Raw genomic sequence first — 19,098 nt, 5'->3', positions numbered from 1 at the left:
GCCTGCTACACTTGTGAAAAAGCAGATTAATAATAATACTTTTTCCTCCTTCCACTTAAAGGTTCACATTGATAAAGTTTATTTTAATCAATTGGTATATTTGAGGTAAACCACAATATATGTTGTACTATTTGTTCGTTATTTTCTGGTGGATTAAACTGAAATTGCAACCAATTTTTTATGGCTTGTATAAAAAATAACTATATTTTTGTTTTCAAATAACCTAAAGTGAGTGAGAAAAATGCATTCTTGAACATGGGGTGAGATATTCTTACTAATTTGTAAATAAAGCCATATTGTTATTTAGAATTATTTATTTCTGTTTTTAGGGGGAGAGAAACCAAAAGCCACCTGTCACTTCACGGATCTCCCATTTTCGTCCGGCATGGGCTCCAAACCAGCATCTGTAGCAATGCAGATTGAACAGAGACGCAGTGTCTTAGACCACTGTGCCACTTGGGAGGCCCCATACACAATGTTTTTAATGCTGATTAATTGCCTTGCACAAAGTATCGAACTACAAAGAGGTGTTGGCAAGAGACTATTGTCCTGCTAATAGCCCATAATGGTCTATTATAATACATGGTGAGTCTATTGTCCTGCTAATAACCCATAATGGTCTATTATAATACATGGTGAGTCTATTGTCCTGCTAATAATCCATAATGGTCTATTTTAATACATGGTGAGTCTATTGTCCTGCTAATAGCCCATAATGGTCTATTATAATACATGGTGAGTCTATTGTCCTGCTAATAACCCAAAATTGTCTATTATAATACATGTTGAGACTATTGTCCTGCTAATAACCCATAATGGTCTATTATAATACATGATGAGTCTACCAGATTCCCAACAACATCACGGTGAAGACCGACTAAGCGCTACCACTGATCTCCTCAACCTTCGAGATGCTTCAGGGGGTCACCGTGTTCTCCAAGCTGGACCTACGGAAAGCCTACCACCTGGTGCGGATACGGGAAGGGGACGAGTGGAAGACTGCATTCAACACAGGCAGAGGTCACTATGAATATCTGGTCATGCCATTTGGCCTTACCAACGCCCCTGCTGTGTTCCAGGCTCTGGTTAACACTCCCAACTGTTAATATTTTGGGAAGATTTTTTAAAAATTATACATAAATAATGTTTAGGCCACAGGTTGAAAACCACTGGTTTACAGCCGGATTTGTGTAAGAGAGTCAGAATATTTTCTTTGGGAGTTCCTAAATAGAGGACATATCATGTTGGTTTTTCAATATTATTGGCATGACCACACACCATTGAAATGCCATTCACCACTCCAGCGGAAAGTTGCCCATCAATTAGGCACAGATAACAACTAAATGAATCTGCCGCTTCAAAGCAGTAGGCATTTCATAAATGTTTCACTCAAAACTTATCTAATAAGCATCGCTCTAAACAGATACGTCGTGATAGCTGTGTGATATGCCTGACACGTTCAATTGTCTTTCCTGGCTACGGCCCCCACTACCTGCAGACTTTCATTAAAGGAGTGGGTCAGTGTCTCTTGTCTGGATAACGCTAACGTTGCATTTGTACTAACGTAGCTGGCAGACCTCTGTATGTCGACGGGATGGAAAAAACAATGCTTCATTAAGGAGTAGGAACTGCTGTTTTGTGTTCAGGGGAAGAGCTACAGCTGAAGATAATGGTAGTTGACAGCTTTCCGCAGCTCTCCAGCTCTTATCTGTACCCGAAGACACTGTAACCAAATTAGCTGTAATTCAATCTGCCCTCTTTTTCCCCTCTCTTCTTCTCCACTCCTTTTTTAGGGCAGACATAGCCAATCATAATAATCGCTGTAGTACTTCCTCCCGTCAAGACGTCAGTTGCCAGTGTCTTTTCATTAGAGACCGATTTTGGCCCTCTGATACTCTGGAGCGAACTCGGCCATGTATACATGTGCCCCTTTTGAGGGTGTGAGCACAAAGGTACAGAGTGAAACAAACTCACAGAAGTACACAGGCATTACTATACAAGCATGCGCACACACATAAAACAATGCTTTGGTGAGCTCCACAGCATTGATCGGACAAATAACATAATGTTGAAACATGCATCTACCCCCTACTGTTTAGTGAGGTATTTTGAGTGGATCCCGAGCTGAATGATTTTGGAGTGCTCTGCACATCCAGTATTCAAACAAATGACAACATCTGAAATTAAAAAAATAATACAAGATTTGAATGGGAGCTACAATTATTATGTAGCTATCAGTGTTGTTGTCAGATTGTAGAAATTTTAACAACTACTGACAAATTGCTTTTAAATCAACTTCCGGTGGTTGGACGCATGGTAAAGGTCTCGGGGCATCCAGACAAATAGATCCATGGAACTGCACTGCATCAGCATTATTATACGTCAACTGGGCCTAAAGAGTTCAGGTGAGGACAAGATACAAACTGGTGCCGGTAAACAATTGATAATAAACTCTGGTCATCAATGTTCAAAGTTCACTCAGGGGTAACCAACCAGCAGAGTCAGACAAAACAAAAAATTGTGGGGATATCATACCAAGGAAAATATGTTGAAACATTTATTTGCATAAAAGCAGTTATTTGGTAGAGAGTGGACCAGGTGCATGTTAGAATTCAGACACCTGGATGACTTTGGGTCATACTGGAAATGCAGCCATTGGTTTGAGATTGACTACATTGCAGTCGGTGACTGCAGACTGACTGAGCTACAAATCACCTTGCATCCATCAGTCTGCTCAGTCGGTCATCAGCAACTGAGCATAGGTGATGCTCTTGAACAGAAGTATTGGCAATTAGATGATAGAGACCGCTAGTGGAAAAGGGAAATGATAATAACATGAGATAATGTGGGGAGAAACAGACTAGCCTTCTAGAAGCCCTGTAATGGAGGAACAATGTTGGCATTTGTCAGTGCCGGTGTTATATTTAAGCAATAAGGCCCGAGGGAGTGTGGTATAATAATTAGCCCCTCTGTTCTTTGTCTTCTGTTGCACCAGACCCTCCGTATTTATCCCACTTTTCATATGTCTCACAGCCCTTGTTTTCAGATATTGCCTCTGCCTGCCTTTGGCCTGTCTTTTTTGCTTGCCCCCTGTTTGTGTCAATAAACATCTGTGATTCTAGTTTTCTGCATCTGGGTCTTATGCTAAGTTCTGATACCCATGGTATATTGTCTGATGAACCGCGGATTTCAGCCAATCAGCATTCAGGGCTTGAACCGCCCAGTTTAAAATTAAGCAATAAGGCACGAAGGGGTATGGTACATGGCCAATATGCCACGGCTAATGGCTGTTCTTAACCTCTCTAGGGTATGTGGGACGCTAGCGTCCCATCTGGCCAACATCCAGTGAGGTTGCAGAGCGCCAAATTCAATTACAGAAATGCTCAATATAAAAATTCAGAAAAAAACCCATCTTTTACATAGGTTTAAAGATGAATGATGAACTTCTTGTTAAACCAACCACAGTGTCAAATTTATAAAATGCTTTTTGGCGAAAGCATACCTAGCCCAGAACATAGCCCAGTTGACAAATTATTACAAACAGTAACCAGCCAAGGAGAAAACTCAGAAATAGAGATATAGATCTTCATATGGTGGCAGTCAGAATACATTAATTTACTCAATAAATGTTCCTTTTGGTCGATGAAGTCTCTTTATATCCAAAACCCTCCGTTTTGTTAGCGCGTTTTCTTCAGTAATCCACAGGCTCAAACTCAGTCAAAACAATCAGACAAAAAAAATCAAAATTGTATCCGTAAAGTTCATAGAAACATGTCAAACGATGTTTATATTCAATCCTCAGGTTGTTTTTTAGCCTAAATGATCTATAATATTTCAACCGGACAACGTCATCAATATAAAAGGTAAACAAGAAATGCACATGCGCCTGAAAAAACTATGTGACACGTTAGGGTCCACTCGTTCAGACTGGTCTTACTCCCTCATTTATACGAATACAAGCCTGAAATGATTTCTAAAAACTGTTGACATCTAGTGGAAGGCATAGGAATGGCAAATGGAGTCCTAAGTCAATGGATACTGTAATGGCATTGAATAGAATACTACAAAATGTTTCACCTGCTAAATCAGTTCTGTTATACTCACAGACACTATGTTAACGGTTTTGGAAACTTTAGAGTGTTTTCTATCCAAATCTACCAGTTATATGCATATCATATCTTCTGGGCCCGAGTAGCAGGCCGTTTAATTTGGGCATGCTTTTCATCCAAAATTCCGAATGCTGCCCCCTACCCTAGAGAGGTTAAACACGACGCAACACGGAGTGCCTGGTTACAGCCCTTAGCCATGGTATATTGGCCATATACCACAATCCCCCAAGGTGCCTTATTGCTATTATAAACTGTTACCAACGTAATTAGAGCAGTAAAAATAAATGTTTTGTCATACCCGTGGTATACGGTCTGACTTTCCACGGCTGTCAGCCAATCAGCATTCAGGGCATGTACCACCCAGTTTATAATGGTAGTTAGCTAACAATGTGGGAAACACGTAATTGGTAAGCAGGTGTGCAAATACAGTAATGTTCTGGAGATGGTGTTGTGTGAGTGACAGTAAATAATGTGTAACTCTATTAGTTTACATAAGATTATAGCGCAGGTTCGGACATTTGAACACTCACTGAGGCAAAAATAAACCATTGATACTCTTACCCACATATAAAAACTGCATACACAAATTTTATTGAGTGCATGTGTGTGTTTTCACAGTTAATAAATCCTGGACAGGGCACAGTCAATGAGCTTTCAGAGCAGAAGGAACAACATAGTTATAATTGAGATTTCCATTCTGGACAAATACATGGCCAACTACACATGAAGAGTTTATTTCCGAAATGCTACATATCCATTTTCAGAAATATTGGTAAATGAGCTTTTATTGTTTAAAGATTTTATGAAAGGGATTGGTGTGTTTTGTCACTATCTAATCATGGCATGTTCAATGACAGACATGTATTTGTTAAAAATGTATCACTTGACGGTTTAATTTCAGATCGACAAATAAACCTGTTTTTGCAAAACTCATCCCTGTCAGAAAAATAAGTAACTGTTATTTTTTACACAGTGAAATGTAACAAATAACAAATATATTTTTCATAAAGAACTGTACAAATTATACATTTGTGACATCAAAATTGTATTTATTTATTCAAGAGATGCCTCTTGTTCCAGGAGGACACCCACACTCATCCCTATCTGGCAGCCCTTCCTGGTCCCAAATGACACAGGTGCCACTCTACCAGCCGGTAACACACTTTCCTTCCTCTTGACCAAGGAGTTATTTTGGAATTAGCCCCAGACTGCCCCTGCTCCACTTCCTCATTTGCAGGTGAATTATCGCAATCTGTTTTCCTAGGCTGAGGAGGCTTATGTCATGGAGCAGTATGAGGCTTGGACATTGTTGAAGTCTGCAGGCAGCCAGAAGGAATGTGTGTGCCCATTTCATGGCAAATATGATGTTACTAGGCAAACAGAATGTGGTGAGGGTTTTAGTGTGTGTTTTAAATGTATAAATATGTTGTAACACTGCATTGATACATAAACAAGATTCGAAGAGGAGTGCTCTTGAGCTAAGAATTACAAAATAAATAAATAGGCTACATAAATGGACGTCATCCTGTACACAAATAAATCATTTATCCTAATTTACATATCTAAAAATGTAACATTTCAGCATTCAAGGTTCCAATTTATATGAGTTGTTGACAAATAATACACACATAAATATCACTTCAGGGGTAATGTCTGGTTGGTCAGGCGTTAGTTTGTTCACTAGGCAACAATGCTACTCCTCAGCACTTTCGCCGAAGGTGATCAAATCAACTATTCGGTTGGCTGTGAAAAACTAGGTTACTGTCCTGTTGCAAATGTTCCCTCTGTGTTGCTTCTTCTCCATTCAAGCTCAGGGGGAGGGACATAGAATGTATCTTGAGAATATACAATTAGAGATGGTAAAAATGAGAGAGGGATAGTGTGAATGCAGAGAGAGAGTGAGAAAAGGAGGGGGATAAAGGTCTTGGGCTTACATAACCTTCTGGGAAGACGAAAAGCAGTCCATCTATTAGATACACTTTAATATTCAACACAGCTCGCTAGGAAGAGAGAAAGAGAGAGGGACTTTCGCCTGCCACTGTAATGCATCTGAAGTTGACAAGAGATCTCTCATTCAAAGACAAGCCGTTGTTTTTTCATCAGTCTTTAGATGAGGCTCACGTTTTTCATTTCTACAGCAACTGTGGCTTTGTACTGTAGGACCTACCAGAAGTTGGAGTAGCATCCCAAACACTTCTGTAATCATGTTTTGTTGCAACACAAAGAGATAAAGGGAGGGTGAGAGAGGGATAGGAGGGGGAGATGGATAGACATAGACAGGCAGACAAAAAGGGGTGGAGGAATGCAAGTTGAAAAGTGAGTGACAAATAGAGGTTAGGTGAAACAGAGAGAGAAAGAGATACATTGCACCGTTAGAATTCATATAGATGTTGTGACCGCTATAGTTGTTTTCTTCTTCTTTTCAAAACACAACATGTTTTTTGTTGCAGTTTGTAAAGAGTTTTGTTGATTTGTGAAAGTGGTCGACTGGCTACTTAAAGTGTATCAAGACAAGACTTTGATGTGGGAAAATCGTATAGCCTCAGGCAATACAGTTCTAGCTCCATCTCAACTCCATGTCCTCAAAAGTCTAATCCTCATTATTATATTTTCTGAAAAATGTATAAATAGTTTACTCTGCAGTAGTGGTAGTAACAAGAGCAGAGAATGCAATACAGAAAGTATGAAGTTGTGTTACTGTCAGAATAAATAGCCGTAATTGTACAGGGTGAAAAATGGCTTCTTCAGGGTGCTTTTATGATTCTAGAAAGTATTTTGGATTTGTGGCACAGCGGTCTAAGGCACTGCTTCGCAGTGTTGCGGCGTCACTACAGTGTTGCGGTGTCACTATAGTGTTGAGGCGTCACTACAGTGTTGCGGCGTCACTACATTTACATTTACATTTAAGTCATTTAGCAGACGCTCTTATCCAGAGCGACTTACAGTGTTGCGGTGTCACTATAGTGTTGAGGCGTCACTACAGTGTTGCGGCGTCACTACAGTGTTGCAGCATCACTACAGTGTTGAGGCGTCACTATAGTGTTGAGGCGTCACTATAGAGTTGAGGCGTCACAACAGTGTTGCGGTGTCACTACAATGTTGCGGCGTCACTTCAGGGTTGCGGCATCACTATAGTGTTGGGGTGTCACTACAGTGTTGAGGCGTCACTACAGTGTTGAGGCGTCACTACAGTGTTGAGGCGTCACTACAGAGTTGGGGTGTCACTACAGCGTTGAGGCGTCACTACAGTGTTGCGGTGTCACTACAGTGTTGCAGCATCACTACAGTGTTGAGGCGTCACTATAGTGTTGAGGCGTCACTATAGTGTTGAGGCGTCACAACAGTGTTGCGGTGTCACTACAGTGTTGCGGTGTCACTACAGTGTTGCAGCATCACTACAGTGTTGAGGCGTCACTATAGTGTTGAGGCGTCACTATAGTGTTGCGGCGTCACTACAGTGTTGAGGCGTCACTACAGTGTTGAGGCGTCACTATAGTGTTGAGGCGTCACTATAGTGTTGAGGCGTCACAACAGTGTTGCGGCGACACTACAATGTTGCGGCTACACTACAGGGTTGCGGCGTCACTATAGTGTTGGGGTGTCACTACAGTGTTGCGGTGTCACTACAGTGTTGCAGCATCACTACAGTGTTGAGGCGTCACTATAGTGTTGAGGCGTCACTACAGCGTTGAGGCGTCACTACAGCGTTGAGGCGTCACTACAGCGTTGAGGCGTCACTACAGTGTTGAGGCGTCACTATAGTGTTGAGGCGTCACTATAGTGTTGAGGCGTCACTATAGTGTTGAGGCATCACTATAGTGTTGCGGCGTCACTATAGTGTTGAGGCGTCACTATAGTGTTGAGGCGTCACAACAGTGTTGCGGCGTCACTACAATGTTGCGGCGTCACTATAGTGTTGGGGTGTCACTACAGTGTTGAGGCGTCACTACAGTGTTGAGGCGTCACTACAGTGTTGAGGGGTCACTACAGTGTTGAGGCGTCACTACAGTGTTGAGGCGTCCCTACAGTGTTGAGAAGTCCCTACAGTGCTGATGCATCACTACAGTGTTGAGGCGTCACTATAGTGTTGGGGCGTCACTACAGCGTTGAGGCGTCACTACAGCGTTGAGGCGTCACTACAGCGTTGAGGCGTCACTACAGTGTTGAGGCGTCACTACAGTGTTGAGAAGTCCCTACAGTGTTGAGAAGTCCCTACAGTGTTGAGGCATCACTACAGTGTTGAGGCGTCGCTACAGGGGTGCTGCGTCACTACAAGGGTGCGGCGTCACTAGAGTGTTGCAGCGTCACAACAGTGTTGAGGCGTCACTACAGCGTTGAGGCGTCGCTACAGGGGTGCTGCGTCACTACAAGGGTGCGGCGTCACTAGAGTGTTGCAGCGTCACTACAGTGTTGAGGCGTCACTACAGCGTTGAGGCGTCACTACAGTGTTGAGGCGTCACTACAGCGTTGAGGCGTCGCTACAGGGGTGCTGCGTCACTACAAGTGTGCGGCGTCACTAGAGTGTTGCAGCGTCACTACAGTGTTGAGGCGTCACTACAGTGTTGAGGCATCGCTACAGGGGTGCTGCGTCACTACAAGGGTGCGGCGTCACTAGAGTGTTGCAGCGTCACTACAGCGTTGAGGCGTCACTACAGCGTTGAGGCGTCACTACAGTGTTGAGGCGTCACTACAGTGTTGAGAAGTCCCTACAGTGTTGAGAAGTCCCTACAGTGTTGAGGCATCACTACAGTGTTGAGGCGTCGCTACAGGGGTGCTGCGTCACTACAAGGGTGCGGCGTCACTAGAGTGTTGCGGCGACATTTCGATTCAACTCACCAACTGCTCCTGACTCCCTGCGTCTCCGTTACAACTCAACTCAGCAAAAAAAGAAACGTCCCTTTTTCAGGAACCTGTTTTTCCAAGATAATTCGTAAAAATCCAAACAACTTCACAGATCTTAATTGTAAATTGTTTAAGCACTGTTTCCCATGCTTGTTCAACAAATCATAAACAATTAATGAACATGACCTTTCAAATGATTCTGAAAAACACCAATAGAAAGATGCCCAGAGTCCCTGCTCATCTGCGTGAATGTTCCTTAGGCATGCTGCGAGGAGGCATGAGGACCGCAGATGTGGCCAGGGAAATAAATTGCAATGTCCGTACTGTGAGATGCCTAAGACAGTGCTACAGGGAGACAGGACGGACAGCTGATTGTCCTCACAGTGACAGACCACGTGTAACAACACCTGCACAGGATCGATACATCCAAACATGACACCTGAGGGACAGGTACAGGATGGCAACAACAACTGCCCGCACAATTCCTCCATCAGTGCTCAGACTGTCCACAATAGGCTGAGAGAGGCTGGACTGAGGGCTTGCAGGCCTGCTGTAAGGCAGGTCCTCACCAGGCATAAACCCACCGTTGCTGGACCAGACAGGACTGGCAAAAAGTGCTCTTCACTGATGAGTCGCGGTTTTGTCTCACCAGGGGTGATGGTGGGATTTGCGTTTATCGTCAAAGGAATGAGTGTTACACCGAGGCCGGTACTCTGGAGCGGGATCGATTTGGAGGTGGAGGGTCCATCATGGTCTGTGGCGGTGTGTCACAGCATCATTGGACTGAGCTTGTTGTCATTACAGGCAATCTCAATGCTGTGCGTTACAGGGAAGACATCCTACTCCCTCATGTGGTACCCTTCCTGCAGGCTCATCCTGACATGACCCTCAAGCATGACAATGCCACCAGCCATACCTCTCATTCTGTGTGTGATTTCCTGCATTTCATGCAGTGTTCTGCCATGGCCAGAGAAAAGCCCGGATCTCAATCCCATTGAGCACATCTGAGACCTGTTGGATTGGAGAGTGAGGGTTAGAGCCATGCCCCCCTGAAATGTCCAGGAACTTGCCTTGGTGGAAGAGTGGGGTAACATCTCACTGCAAGAACTGGCAAATCTGGTGCAGTCCATGAGGAGGAGATGCATTGCAGTACTAAATGCAGCTGGTGGCCACACCAGATACTGACTGTTACTTTTGATTTTGAACCCCCCCTCCCCTTTGTTCAGGGACACATTATTCCATTTCTGTTAATCACATATCTGTGGAACTTTTTCAGTTTATGTCTCAGTTGTTAAATCTTGTTAAGTTCATACAAATATTTACACATGTTAAGTTTGCTCAAAATAAATGCAATTGACAGTGAGAGGATGTTTCTTTTTTTGCTGATTTTATATAGGGAATAGGGTGTCATTTGGGATAGATGCTTATATAACTTGTATGTGGAAGAAGTAACAATGCACCCTTCTGCCACACACGAAGGTCAACATTTTTATTTTCTTTAAACCCTCCTTGATAGGCAAACAATGGGTAGGATTATGCACTGTTGTTAATGGGGTGATATAATAGAAATGATAAATGAATGGACTGTATTTGTTCCTTCAATACCTTCAAGGTAATGGAAGTCTTAAACAATGGTCTAATTTCCTCAGGACAAGAGTTTGGTGATGTAATGGTCTTTATCCCTGAACGAGAGAGAATGTTTTGAAGTTGAAATAAAATATGGGACATGGGAGTACACATTCTAATTGGACAAGTTCATCAAAGCTTTGCTAATATAATGAGGTCTGCTCAGGGTGTTTTCACATACAGTGGGGCAAAAAAGTACAGCAGTTTTTCCTTAAAAGGTTTTATGAATAGACCTTTGTTTTCAATTTTCGCCTAAATTACATACCCAAATCTAACAGGCCCTGAAGCAAGGATATGCATATTCTTGGTACCATTTGAAAGGAAACACTTTAAAGTTTGTGGAAATGTGAATTGAATGTAGGAGAATATAACAAAATAGATCTGGTAGAATAAAATACAAAGAAAAAACCAACCAGTTTTTTTCTACGACCATCTTTGAAACGCAACAGAAGGGCCATAGCTTTAGCCATAAATCTGATTGTAATTCCAATAGTGTTCACAAGATGGCAGCAGTGTATGTGGAAAGTTTCAGATGGATAACCTGAAAAATGAGTGAACAACAAGACTTTTAGTGTCATTTGGGAAAATCGTGAATGAGATATCACATTCATATTCCATTTTTCTGCAATATTGTCAAATGAGTATACTTGGACTTTGATTTAGCTTCCCAAGTATTGGTAGTCATATTATAAGTTCAACAATTGCAAAACACCCAGTTTTCATAACTTCATAAGATAATAATATTCTTATACGTTGTGTCAAAAAAGAAAAGGCAAGCTGTCGCAAAAGGTTATCGCCTACATTTTGTGACCGAGACGGGGTGACCGGATACTCCCGTAAAGTCCATATCATTGGCTATCTAGCTAGCTGTGTTTGAACCCGATTGGTGCTTATTTGACAAAGATACAGTCGTTCAAGTGATGGCCGCTTGCACCATCGGCGTGAAAAGAAGGCGTCGCTCTCCGACCAAATATGGTGTCCTATAGGATATACTACACCCCTAATGAAACAGTGAAGTCGTGTTACCTTCTAGGATCTCTGAGGAATACATAAAAGGTGATTTGACTCATTCAAATAACTTTAAGGGTGAGATTTTCACAGATTCCTTTGTTTGCAAATAGAACAAGTGGAAATACAAAATTGATCGTGCGTGCTATATGTAACTTTTTAGAATTGAAAAAGGATTATATCTAACATAACGGCACTTCATGTTATCTCTGGGTCCCTTTGGATGATAAATCAGAGCAAAATTTCAGAATATAAGTACACATTTCACCATCAGAGGTGAATTTATCAAACCTACAGTGTTGTTTTTTGTTCCATCATCTTTTAAATGCAAGAGAAAGGCCATTATATAACTTATGAGTCTAATTTAGATTTTGGTCACTAGATGGTAGCAGTGTATGTGCAAAGTTTTAGACTGATCCAATTAACTATTGCATTACTGTTCAAAATGTATCAAGCCTGCCCAAATGTGCCGAATTGGTCAATTGATACATGTTCAAGTACATAACTATAGAGAACATACAAAAATTATATGGTAATAAAAAATTTAAGTTTACACACTCCCAGGAATATCATAAAAAATGGATAATTAGCTTCCCTACAGAAAAGACACTAACCTTCACAAAGCAAGGGGTTTGAACTGTAGAATCCAGTTCCTACATTTGAATATAAAAATTGACTTTATCAAACAAAACTATGCTACCTTTTATCTCTGGGACCCTCAGGATGACAAATAAGAGCAATATTACTGAATGTAAGTACATTCTTTACATTCAGAGGTGAATGTATCAAACCAGTTGCCGTGATAAAAGTGTTTTGTTTTTGTGCCTTCTCCTCAAACAATATCACTGTATTTTTTTCACTGTAATAGCTACTGTAAATTGCACAGTGCAGTGAGATTAACAGGAATTTAAGCTTTCTGCCCAGAAAAGACATGTCTATGTCCTCGGAAATGTTCTTGTTACTTACAACCTTATTAGATCAACCGTCCCGAGGGGGACCCACCAATCCTGTATAGGTGACGAAATGTAGCTTAATTAATTCCAAGAAAAACAAAAAATGAAACCCTCAAGATTTCCATTAGGAAAATATGGGGCGGCACAACATGACCGGAGCAAAATAAGCAAAACAATCCTAACATTTCCACACCCTAATTTTAGGCTAGCCAATACACAAATAGAGATTCAGTGAAACTAAAAATCTCATTGATTTATCAGTGCAGCGCAAAACGGTGCTGAGATAGTTGACCATACGCGGATAGGCTATTGCTTCAAATCCTATTATAACTATTAGATGACTTTGGGTGTTCTAGTAAGCAACGATTTGTTGCCTTCTTTAGCCGACTTCATTCTACTTTATACTTAAAAGAACAGAGAAGAAAAAGGATCCTCAATTTAAATTATTTAACAATAAAGCGATTGAAATCACAAATGCATTTGACTCTTTTTAATTTTGGCCATCAACCAAAAACACAGCATCTACCGTGATAGAAATATGTTATTGAATTCAATTTTTTTCTTACTATTTCAAAATGCATATGTTTCTTAGGTTACTGTGCAGTCTGACAAAACCAACAGGACAATGACAATAGGCAAAAATAACAGCTCAAGAGAATTAACATTACAGTTACAGCAACTGGTAGGCTAATCACACAATTTTACAAAATGACAAGAGAACTGGTGAAGAAAGTTACCCATCTACAGTCACATTTCTTGTGTTTACATATAACAATAGCAAACAGGAATATTATAAAAGTGAAATAAGTATTTTTTTCTGACTTACAGTTGGTCAAAAAAACACAGAAGAGGGCCACCATTGTTCCTGTTCCCAAGAAAGCTAAGGTAACCGAGCTAAATGACTACCGCCCTGTAGCACTCACTCCCGTCATCATAAAGTGCTTTGAGAGACTAGTCAAGGACCATATGTCCTCCACCCTACAAGACACCCTAGACCCACTCCAATTTGCTTACCGGCACAATAGGTCCACTGACAACGCAATCGCCATCACACTGCACACTGCCCTAACCCATCTGGACAAGAGGAATACCTACGTAAGAATGATGTTCATCGATTACAGCTCAGCATTTAACACCATAGTACCCTCCAAACTCGTCATTAAGCTCGAGACCCTGGGTCTCAACCCGCCCTGTGCAACTGGGTCCTGGAATCCCTGACGGGCCGCCCTCAGGTAGTGAGGGTAGGTAACAACATCACCTCCCCGCTGATCCTCAATACTGGGTCCCCACAAGGGTGCGTTCTCAGCCCTCTCCTGTAATCCCTGTTCACCCACGACTGCGTGGCCATGCACGCCTCCATCTCAATCATCAAGTTTGCAGACGACACAATAGTGGTAGGCGTGATTACCAACAACGACGAGACGGCCGTCAGGGAGGAGGTGAGGGCGCTCGGAGTGTGGTGTCAGGAAAATAACCTCACACTCAATGTCAACAAAACAAAGGAGATGATCGTGGACTTCTTGAAACAGCAGAGGGAGCACCCCCCTATCCACATCGACGGGACGGTAGTGGAGAGGGTGGAAAGTTTTAAGTTCCTCAGTGTACACATCACGGACAAACTGAAATGGTCCACCCACACAGACAGCATGGCAGCGCAGTAGCGCCTCTACTACCTCAGGAGGCTGAAGAAATTTGGCTTGTCACCAAAAACACACACAAACTTTTACAGATGCACAATCGAGAGCACCCTGTCGGGCTGGAAGGCCAAAAAGATCATCAAGGACAACAACAACACCTGAGCCACTGCCTGTTCACCCCGCTATCATCCAGAAGGCGAGGTCAGTACAGGTGCATCAAAGCAGGGACCGAGAGACTGAAAAAGAGCTTCTATCTCAAGGCCATCAGACTGTTAAACAGCCATCACTAACATTGAGTGGCTGCTACCAACATACTGACTCATCTCTAGCCACTTTAATAGTGGAAAAATTGATGTAGTAAATGTACAGGTATCACTAGCCACTTTAAACAATTCCACTTTATATAATGTTTTCATACCCTACATTACTCATCTCATATGTTTATACTGTACTCTATACCATCTACTGCATCTTGCCTATGCCGTTCGGCCATCACTCATTCATATATTTTTACGTACATATTCGTATGCATTTCTTTACACTTGTGTGTATAAGGTAGTTGTTGTGAAATTGTTAGGTTAGATTACTTGGTAGATATTACTGCATGGTCGGAACTATAAAGCACAAGCATTTCGTTACACTCGCATTAACATCTGCTAACCATGTGTATGTGACAAATACAAATTTGATTTGATTTGAAAACAGTCTGATTTCCACTAAAGCCAACTTAACTAAGAAATACATTTTGTTGGTTGCCATGGTGAATAATCCAGCAATAATTAGTAGAACATATAAAAGGAAACATCAAAGAGTTTACCGGAATCGCTAAATGAAAATACTGGCAGATCAATGAAATGTCCTTGTACAGTAGTATATCTAATACAATTTAATATCTATAACTATACAATTAGAATGCAGGGTTAATAATGCATTCAAATATTTGAAAACTGCGTGTCAATTCATAAACCATGTGCCATGGAATTGGTTCTTCAAAAATCTCTTCCCAACTATTTTGCAATCTATATGGCACAGCTGTCAATTTTGTGAACATATAGTCAATTTGTGCCACAATTTAGACAACCGATAGATCAGCGTTATAACTCCCCCTTATGATCGTGTGGTGAAATTACCCATCTACCACCGATGGTAGCTGCATAAACTCAAAACGTTTAAAGGAAGAGCCACTGTAAATATATTTACTTACAGTACATTTTAATAGCTAAGAGATTAAGATAAAATATGAGACATAATAATTGTAATTAGAAGATACTATTAACATGCAAATATTATTGGTAACCGAATAAATAGCAGAAGACTAACTGGAGAAATATTTTCACCAAATGTAGCCCTTTTAATAGCTAGAAATTATTTTGTTGTGATTCTCACTAAATATGCCCTTGTCTTTGTAAACAAATCAAACGATTGAATAAAGAGCTTTTGAAGCACTCTTAGCCTATAGATCACATATTGCATACAAATAATCTGAAATAAAATATTTTTGGCTTTCTGTGCATCCTTGGCAATCACTAATCAATATCAGAAAACAGCACCCGTTTCTTCCATGAACCTGGGGTGTAATCATTAGCCAGGCATTCAACTAAAACGAGAGTTTCAATTGGACAAATGTATGTAGGTTCCTCCCCGTTTCGTTCCGTCTGCTTCTATTTAAAGTATCTTCTCTACTTTGTGGCACCCAATGTGAGGCAGGGGAAACGATGGTTCAGTAGTCTAGTGTGCGTGCGGGAATAATGACAAGTGAACCTGGGGAGCTTTGTATACACATTGCCCTAAAAAAAGGAAACCGGACTTTGAAATTCAAGCGAACCGGGGGCTCCTTTGAGGGTATTCACACTGCACAAAAAGATTAAGCGAACCGCACCGAGCTCACAAAAATTGTCTGAAAGGGACAAAGTGTGAAAACACCCTCAGTCTCAGTGGAGTCTTCAGAGGGAAGATGACGTCACTTTACTTAGTCATCCACGAATACTATATACTCATCAATGTCACAGAAGTGGTACATGACTACTCACTGTGACTGGTGAAGCGACTGGTATCTGTGGAGCAATACATTCAATGTTACTTTCCATTGTAAAAAGCAGTTAGTAACAGCAGAAACTAAACACATTGCATAAAATTACAAACCAAGCTACTGGTATAATATTAACAGCTACTGGTTTCACAGCTCATGTGAAGCAGGAGAGTGCATGTATGCACCTATAGCGGCCTAAAATGGGTAGGAAGAACACTGAGTGCACGACATGTTAGGCATTAGTTAATTATCTATTTTGTTTTTCAATTATGATGCACGAAAGCTGAAAAATAATGAGCTGTTAAACAACTTTTAAGAGCATATATAAAAAAATGCTAAAGTGCTTTAATGATTGTGAAATGTTGCACTGCTTCATGTTGGGATGTTGTTGTTCGACTGGTGAGACAAAAATATGACCTTTTTAGAGAAGACTACAACACAAATTGAATGTTAATTTATTTTGTTTAGGATAAAGATTTTCTTTAATTACGGAACACATTAAAATCATTTTGCCGATCCACGTTGACAGTACTAGATCCATTCTTGGTTTGCACACTACCCCTTTTGCCTCTCTTTATGAGTGCCATAAACTGGGATGTACTCAACTAGAAATCCATGTGCAAAGCCATGCATTGATGTACTGAGTTATCACCACATGACTATTGGGTACGAGTACATTATACTCTTTCAATAACTTTACAGTATTCATACATACATGTATGCATATAATTGGTAGCATTGGATAGAAACCACTCTGGAGGTTCTAGAACTGTTAAATAATGTCTGTGAGTATAACAGAACTGATATGGCAGGCCAAAACCCGAAGACAATCCATCTGGATTTTTCAATGCTTGTCTATGGGATATTGAAAGGAATTCCTCCCAGATTGCAGTTCCTATGGCTTCCGATAGATATCAACAGTCTTTAGAAAGGGTTTCAGGCTTGTTTAAAAAAATGATTGTGTAGTTGTAGTTTTTCCAAGGTGTCTCTCATTAGAATTGTCGTCTTGTTGCGCATGTGAATGTTGCGCACGCTCTTCATTATTTATCTTCCCTATTGAACATACTATTCTCCGTCTTTCATTTATTGTTTATTTAGATAAAAGAATACCTGAGGATTAATTAGAAACATCTTTTGACTTGTTTGGACGAACTTTACTGGTAACTTTTTGGGTTCGTTTGTATGCATGTTGAAAGAGTGGATTATGAATCAAGCGCGCAAACTAAACTGCCATTTTTTGGGGTATAAAGAAGGACTTTATCAAACAAAATGATAATTTGTTGTGTAGCTGGGAACCTTGGGATTGCAAAAAGAGGAAGATCTTCAAAAGGAAGTGATTTATTTTATCGCTATTTGGGATTTTATGACGACTGTGCTGGTTTGGAAAAGTATTTTGGTGTGGGACGTTGTCCTCAGATAATCACATGTTATGCTTTCGCCGTTTTTGAAATCTGATAACGCAATTGGATTGAGAAGAATTTAAGCCTTTAAACGATGTAAGACACTTGTAGTTTCATGAATGTTTAATATTATGAATTTTGTCATTTGAATTTTGCGTGCTCCAGCTTCACAGGATGTTGTCGATGTTGATCCCTTCAGTGGGATCTGTGTGCTAAGAGGTTTTAATACCTGTTGTCACACCTCCTGGCTTTAATATACACTGAGTGTACAATACATTAAGAACATGTACTTTCCATGACATAGAATGACCAGGTGAATCCAGGTGAAAGCTATGATCACTTTGATTGATGTCACTTGTTAAATCCACTTCAATCAGTGTAGATGAAGGAGAGAAGATAGGTTAATTAATGATTGTTCATGATTTTTAAGCATTGAGACATGGATTGTGTGCCAAACATTATGAGGGTGAATGGGCAAGAGACAAAATATTTAAGTGCCTTTGAACGGGATATGGTAGTAAGTGCAAGGTGTACCGGTTTGTGTCAAGAACTGCAATGCTGCTGGGTTTTTCACGTTCAACAGTTTCCCGTGTGTATCAAAAAGAGTCAGTGCCCTGACAAATTGAGGCTGTTCTGAGGACACAAGGTGGGGGGGGGGGGTATGCAACTCAATGTTCCTAATGTTTGGTACACTCAGTTTATATTGTCATAATATCTTTCATTAATGGGTCATAGCCTTACCAGTTGAGGTAATGTATCCAATTGTTCAGGAGCCCAGGCGAGACCATGGGAAGAGAGAGTATGTTATTGTGTGTGCCTGTGTGTGCACGCGCATGCCTGTGTGGACTACAGCAAAAGGAGGACCGAGCACGTACCCATTCTCATCGACAGGGCTGTACTGGAGCAGGTTGAGAGCTTCACGTTCCTTGGTGTCCACATCAACAACAAACTAACATGGTCCAAGCGCACCAATAAGTCGTGAAGAGGGCACGACAAAGCCTATTCCCCCTCAGGAGACTGAAATGTTTTGGCATGGGTCCTTAGATCCTCAAAAGGTTCTACAGCTGCACCATCGAGAGCATCTTGACTGGTTGCATCACTGCCCGGTATGGTAACTGCTCGGCCTCCGACCGCAAGGCACTACAGAGGGTAGAGCGAATGGCCCAGTACATCACTGGGGCCAAGCTTCCTGCCATCAAGACCTCTATACCAGGCGGTGTCAGAGGAAGGCCCTAAAAAATTGTCAAAGGCACCTGCCAGTCATAGACTGTTCCCTCTGCTACCGCACGTCACACCAACCCCCCGCCCGACTGTGACTCTTATCCCCCTGACAGATGCACAGTGTGAGCTAGTAGTCTTTGAAGAGCAGATGGCCTAGCAGAAGCCCTGAGGCTGATGTTTAGGTAGAAAGAAATGGAGGTACAATGAAGCATTTTTGTTGATTTGGTAATACTTTACTGAAAGCCAACAGGCATAATTGTAGTATTATGGGCC

The 19,098-nt window shown here is 41.3% G+C and overlaps 1 protein-coding gene across 1 annotated transcript in view; it reads right to left on the bottom strand.

Annotated features, from left to right (window-relative positions):
• The window catches only part of LOC135506266 (ALK tyrosine kinase receptor-like), a 769,161-nt gene that overhangs the window by 253,283 nt on the left and 496,780 nt on the right, over window positions 1–19,098 (bottom strand). The window lies entirely within an intron of this gene.

This window comes from Oncorhynchus masou, chromosome 2 (genome assembly GCF_036934945.1).
Source record: "Oncorhynchus masou masou isolate Uvic2021 chromosome 2, UVic_Omas_1.1, whole genome shotgun sequence".
In the NCBI taxonomy this organism is placed as follows: Eukaryota; Metazoa; Chordata; class Actinopteri; order Salmoniformes; family Salmonidae; genus Oncorhynchus; species Oncorhynchus masou.
The sequence above is the reverse complement of the archived record's forward strand: the minus strand, read 5'-3'. Positions and strand labels throughout refer to the sequence as shown.